At 40.9% G+C, this 7,187-nt stretch overlaps 1 pseudogene; it reads left to right on the top strand.

The window, feature by feature from the left end:
* Positions 1-592: 592 nt before the first annotated feature.
* On the top strand, positions 593-1,594 carry LOC104682057 (annotated as a pseudogene).
* The last annotated feature ends 5,593 nt before the right edge of the window (positions 1,595-7,187 follow it).

Raw genomic sequence — 7,187 nt, 5'->3', positions numbered from 1 at the left:
AATCGCTTGAACCTGGGAGGCGGAGGTTGCAGTGAGCCAAGATCATGCCACTGCACTCCAGTCTGGGTGACACAGCAAGACTCTGTCTCAAAAAATAAATAAATAAATAAATAAAAATAAAAATAAAGGTGATTGAAGTGATTAAGGTGGGAGAGAAATGATAGAACTTTTGGTTAAACTATATGCAGTAGAGGTGAAGAAGTGGAAAAAAATCAAGATATATTTTGTATGCAGAATTAATAGGAGGTGGTCATGAATCAGATGTCCGTTAGAAGGGAGAATATTATAAAATGTCATTGATCACTTTTTGCACGTGTGCATTGTGGGGAGGGGAAGATAGGTTTTTAATATGTTGATTTTCAAGATGCCTGAGTTACATTAAAGAGAAAGTACCACACAAGCTATGAGATACATGAGCTAGAAAGAAGATCTAGGTTGAACATATATATCTGAGAGTTATGAATGCACATGGCAACCAAGGCTATGAGAGTGCATGAAATAATTTAGGCAGGGCTCTCTGCTCCTTCTGTTTGACAGACAGCCACATCTTCTGTCACATTGCCAGCCACATCTCTGAGACACCACGGGGAAAGTGAAGGTAGGAGTCAACGGATTTGGTCGTATTGGATGCCTTGTCACCAGGTCTGCTTATAACTCTGGTAAAGTAGGTATTGGTGCCATCAATTATCCATTCATTGACCTCAACTACATGGTCTACATGTTCCAGTATGATCCCACCCAAGGTAAATTCCATGGCACTGTCAAGGCTGAGAATGGGAAGTTTGTCATCAATGGAAATCCTATCACTATCTTCCAGGAGCGAGATCCCTCCAAAATCAAGTGGGGTGATGCTGGCGCTAAGTATGTCAGGGAGTCCACTGCCATCTTCACTGCCATGGAGAAGGCTGGGGCTCACTTGCAGTGGGGAGCCAGAAGGGTCATCATCTCTGCCCCCTCTGCTGACCCCCCCACCATGTTCAGGGTGGGTGTGAACCATGAGAAGTATGACAACAGCCTCAAGATCATCAGCAATGCCTCCTGAACCACCAACTGCTTAGCACCCCTGGCCAAGGTCATCCACGACAACTTTGGTATCGTGGAAGGACTCATGACCACAGTCCACGCCATCACTGCCACCCAGAAGACTGTGAATGGCCCCTCCAGGAAACTGTGGTGTGACATCCACAGGGCTCTCCAGAACATCATCCCTGCCTCTACTGAAGCTGCCAAGGCTGTGAAGAAGGTCATCCCTGAGCTGAATGGGAAGCTCACTGGCATGGCCTTCCATGTCCCCACTGCCAACGTGTCAGTGGTGGACCTGACCTACCATCTGGAAAAACCTGCCAAATATGATGACATCAAGAAGGTGGTGAAGTAGGCATCAGAGGGCCCCCTCAAAGGCATCCTGGGCTACACTGAGCACCAGGTGGTCTCCTCCGACTTCAACAGCGACACCCATTCTTCCACCTTCTATGCTGGGACTGGCATTGCCCTCAACGACCACTTTGTCAAGTTCATCTTCTGGTATGACAATGAATTTGACTACAACAACAGGGTGGTGGACCTCATGGCCCACATGGTCTCCAAGGAGTAAGACCCCTGGACCACCAGCCCCAGTGAGAGCACAAGAGGAAGAGAGAGGCCCTCACTGTTGGGGAGTCCCTGGCACACTCATCCCCCACCACACTGAATCTCTCCTCCTCACAGTTTCCATGCAGACCCCTTGAAGAAGGAGGGACCTAGGGAGTCCCATGTTGTCATGTACTATCAATAAAGTCCCCTGTGCTCAGGCAATAATAATAATAATCATAATAGTTTAGGCAGGAAGGATAACATAAGTAAAAAAAACTTGTAAAGCAGCCAGAAATAACTGAATTTTAACATTCACAGGCCACAAAGAAGAGGAGGAGCCGACAAGGATGAGAAAGAGGGAACAGATATATAAGTGGTATTACAGAAGCCAATGCTTTCCCTTAGGTGTTATTTACATTTGCTTTTGTGTATGGTGTGTATGGATTCTTCAGGTTCAAGACAGTTTCTCCAAGATCAGAGGGAGGTCATTCATCTTTGTGTGGTTCACAGGCAGGTGAGTCCTATTGCAAAGTTGCTGAAACCATAAAATTACAGTTCATTTACTGGCAAGTTTTTAAGCATTTATTCACATATAAGCATTTTTCTTAAGAGGCATTCCCAGATCATCAGGATGGCTGGTAGGAGATAGCTTCTGGAATCAACTAAATGCTTGCCTAGAACCAAGTATTTTTCTGAGGTTTTGGGTTTTTAAAAGTAAGTCCTTGAAATACAGCCTGTTTCTTTCCTCTATCATGGTGAGTTTTTTTCCTCTCAGGGGCTCTTTTTGTCTTCTCCTACCCTGAAACCAGATTGCTCTTCAGTAATAGGAAGATAAGAGGAGGGTGAAAAGTCATTCCCCATTAACACTTGGAATTTATTACCAGATTTTTTGGACCATAGTTTGTTGATATCCATGAAGACGGAGATGTTAGAGTAGTAAGTGAAGGGAATCACAACTCAGACAATACTTCAATTAAGAGTGACAAAACTTTTCTTGGTATAACCAAGCCAGGAAAAACTGGCAGAACCACCATGGTTTGACCCTCTTATCACTATATGCTTGCATGTATGACTAGAAGTGTGGGATATGGCCTTGAAACATGGCTATGTGAAGAGAGACTGGGCTAATGGCTTTGACCGTAAAGAATATAGATTGGGTGCACATGTTGGGTGACACCAAAACAATGAATATACAATGTAAGTAATTCGTAATTGTCATTCTTAGGAAATGAGTAGCATATGTACCTTAGAAATACGCATCAGGGGTTGCAAAGCTGAGAAGGCATTCTGATATATGATTCTGTTGGAGGTGGTGGTGGGTGAACCTAACTTATTCCCAGTATCCAATATGCCTAGTTGAAAATCATTATAGTAAATTTAGTAAGAGACAAATAGCAAACTGGGAAAATATATTTGCAACATATGCAGACAAACTGTTAATAACTTTATTATATGAAGATCTCTTACAAATCAATAAGAAAAGGTAGACACAACTAATGGAAAATGTCTAAAGAATTCAAACAGGTAATTCTTGAAAGAAGGCTAAAATTGCAATAAACATGATAATCTGTCAAGCAACAATGAAATATCAATATTTACCTCTCAGACTGGTAATGATTTCAAAGCATAAATTCAGCAAAGAGAATGAGGTGGGGAAATGAGCACCTTTTCACAAATTTTGGTGGAATTGTGAACTGGCATTATTTCTGGAGGTTGAGTGGGCATGATGTATCAAAATTTGTAAATTTAAAACCCTTTGGCCAGGTACAGTGACTCACACCTATACTCCCAGCACTTTGGGAGGCTGAGGCGGGCAGATCACATGACACCAGGAGTTTGAGACTAGTCTAGCTAACATGGTGAAACTCTGTCTCTAAAAAAAATACAAAAATTAGCCAGATGTGATGGCACACGCCTGTAATCCCAGCTACTCGGGAGCCTGGGGCATGAGAATCACTTGAATCCGGGAGGCAGATGTTGCAATGAGCCAAGATGGTGCCACTCACTCCATCCTGGGCAAGAGGGTGGGATGCCATCTCAGAACAAAACAACCACCTCCCCCCCTCAAAAAAGTCCCAAACTTTTGACCCAGAAATTTCCCTTGTAAATATTTATGCTAAGAGTTATTAAACAAGTGCACAAAATTGCATACTATGGATACTAATAGCCAAATTGATATAGTAATTCAAATTTGAAACAATCTAAATGCTAATCTATAGGGTAAATGGCTACATAAATGAGGGTATATCCATATTATGGAATATTAAGTAGTTGGTATTATGTTGAAAAGTATTCCTGATGCATTAAGTTTTAAAAAAAGCAGATTATATAGTAGCATTATTAAAAAATAATATATTTTAATATATATTAAAAATAATATATAAACAGTATCTGTGTTAAGAAAAAAAGGCTTATATAGGCATGTGAAATTTATTTAGAATGGGAGATGAAATTATGGAGGGATTTTCATTTTGTTTCTATTTTGTTATTTTATCTGTGCTTATATATTATCAAGATAATCTATGTCCATTTAAATAAAATAAAAATAATTCATACAAGGTAACAAAAAGGTAAAAATCTTTAAACGTTTGAATGAAACGTATCTCATGGAAAACATTGTAATTCCAAGTTAGTGAAGCACCTGTGTTATATGATGGCTATAATGTGGGGGAGGAGTAATGAGCAGAAAGAACAAAAGATTGGAACTGATAGACAGTAGTTAGTATTATCAACAGTTTTCTCCATTTTCTCTAAGTAGCATCCATTTAGCAAAATTTACTTCTAGAAGATTTAAAGTCTTTCTCTACAAACTCTTTAATTAGGTTATTTCTTTTTACTCCTGACTCAACAGGCTTCCAGGTTCACTTTTCTTTGAAAGCAGAGGTTGTTGACAATATTACCAACATGGAAAGGTGGACTAGGAAAAAAAAAAGGTGGATAGCTTGATTTATGTTGCAAACCTTGTATGGACTGTAAGATATTTAAAAATATTTTGTACTGGGCGTGGTGGCTCATGCCTGTAATCCCAGTGGTTTTGGAGGCCAAGGCAGGAGGATTGCTTGCAGGCAGGAGTTTAAGACCAGCCTCGCAAAACAGCCAGTCCTCCTTCTCTACAAAAAAAATAAATAAATAAAATAAAATAAATTAGCTGGACATGATTGTGCAGGCCTGTAGTCCCAGCTATTTAGGAGGCTGAGGCAGGAGGATAGCTTGAGCCCAGGAATTCAATGTTGCAGTAACCTATGATTGCACCATTGCAATCCAGCCTAGCTGACAGAGCGAGACCCTGTTACTAAAAATAAAAAAAAATTGCTTTTTTATACAAAAAAAATTTATGATAAAATGTCCTCTCCCTTAGGTTTTGTAGGTAACAGTATCCTATTTGCATTTGATCCACATGAAAGAACTCTCTGTTCTCAAAATTTGTAGATGCTGTTGTTGCTTGCATTTGCTTTTATTCTGTTATTATGCTACCAAGATTTTGGTTAGATGGCTGTCATTCTAGGTGGCAGACATGCAGGTTTCCTTCCCTTTGCACAACTAAACTGGGTAGGCTTTGGTTCTGGGCAGTCACTGGTATTTATAAACCACTTGTTCATGCCAGGCAATAGGGTTCCAGATTGGGTAAGTTTTATGTTCTGGTTCTTGCTATATGTTTAGATGGCTTATAAATGTAAATAAACATTCTACTCTTACAGGTGGAGTGTGGACACCGGGATACCTGTGTCACCGCCATTGCCAGTTGAAGGTTAGCTCATCTGTGGACACCGGGATACCTGTGTCACCGCCATTGCCAGTTGAAGGTTAGCTCATCTATGGACACCAGGATCCTGTGTCACCGCCATTCCCAGTTGAAGGTTAGCTCATCTATGATTTTCTTATACGTGACTGGCGCCCCCTTGTGAGTAGGGACTTAAGTTGACCTTCACTGCAGAAGAAAGACCAGGGAAATACCTGAAGCTGTTTTAAAAATTTCTCCTTCTATTAAGTATTAATAATATGCTGCGGTTTTGCGTGTGTGAATGGAGGTATGGGTAGAAATATGTTCTCCGTAAAAAATCCAGGATTCCACAGTATAAAAATAGTAATCAAATTTTTAAGTGAAGCTCGAACTAATCCTTACTTTGCTAGATCATCATCGTAAATGAATGGATATTCATCCACTCCCTAAATGAAGAGACTTGACTGGATTTCTTTTTTTTATAACTACTAGAATCTGTTACACATAATTTAGGATTGAGGCTTGAGATATTGTCATTCCAATCCAGAAAACTTTAGTTTTGCAAATATATTTCACAAATTAATAAATTATGTTTTATTTGGTTAATTTCAAGAATAGGGCGTTTAAACAAGATTTAGTTCTGCAATAAAGTTCCTGCCACTGACAATAATCCTTATTATTCTCTGAAAGACATATGTTATATTTTGTCATCATAAATATTTATTAATTATTGTTTATAGCACTGGGTTAGGTACTCATCAAACAACCAAACATAATTCTTATCATCTAGGATACTTCCAATATAAAATACAGACAATATATAACCAGGTCAATTGGGAAATAGATCATTTCAGTATGATAAAAGATAGCATTCACATTAACAGTGTGAAAGGGCAGGAACAATAAGACACTTGACTCAGTGGTCTTTAAAATGTAGCATCCAAAATGAGCAAGTGGAGAAAAGGTTAAACAAGTAGGTGACACATTTAAATAACAAGTAGATGAAAAGGTTATTGGACTATTCTCAAAAATCTTGTTTTACGTGAGAAACCATCAAATTATGAATTGCAATTAGTGTATTTTCGTTACTTTTCAAGGGTAGGCTCTCCTATACCTTATCTAAACAATTTTTCAAAATAAACCACAATTACTTTGTTTTCCTCTCTACACTAACTTGCCCTTTGTCTCTTGAGCGATTGTCTTTTTTAGATTCACCTGAATTTCTTTAGGTTCAAGCGGACTTCACCTGGCAGTCCCTCTCGGTTCTCCCTCTTCTCTGAACTGCTAATGGCCTAATTTAGCAATTATATTGCTTTGTTCATTCCATGTATAGCAAAAATTCTACAGAACACATGCAAGCATTCATTCAAGTATACGTTAATTTGTTCATGGGTCGACCCCAAAGTCTATTCTCTATCGCTGAAGCATGGAAGACAAATACCCTTCGCTTCTTCAGAGACATAACACGTGCACTTCTCTTGTCATGGTGACAGGCATGTGCTGGTGGAGGTCAAAGAAACAGGAACACAAGTGAAATCGAGGTGAGTGTCAGGTAAGGACCAAAGCACGACGCCTACCTCATCTTTGCCCACAGAACACCCATTCTTCCCGTGTCCTGTTTCCCAGGACGTATCCGGGGCGGATAAGAAGTCACCCGTGGGGAGGCGGTGAATGAACTCCTCCGCAGGGGCCCACGCCCGGGAGAGGAGCGGGGAAGGATGATGGGGCAACTCGTGCCCGGAGGGGGCAAGGAGGGGCCCAGGTGTCCCGCTCCCGCGCGACCGCGCGCGCCTGCGCGAGCCCTCCTGGCGTCGCACCCGTGAGCGCAGCATCCCTAAGCCCGCGAGTCCCAGCGCTAGGGAGGGAGGAGGGGCGGCCGGCCCCCCGCCCCCGC

Source organism: Rhinopithecus roxellana, chromosome 4, assembly GCF_007565055.1.
Source record: "Rhinopithecus roxellana isolate Shanxi Qingling chromosome 4, ASM756505v1, whole genome shotgun sequence".
NCBI classification, from domain to species: Eukaryota; Metazoa; Chordata; class Mammalia; order Primates; family Cercopithecidae; genus Rhinopithecus; species Rhinopithecus roxellana.
The sequence above is the reverse complement of the archived record's forward strand: the minus strand, read 5'-3'. Positions and strand labels throughout refer to the sequence as shown.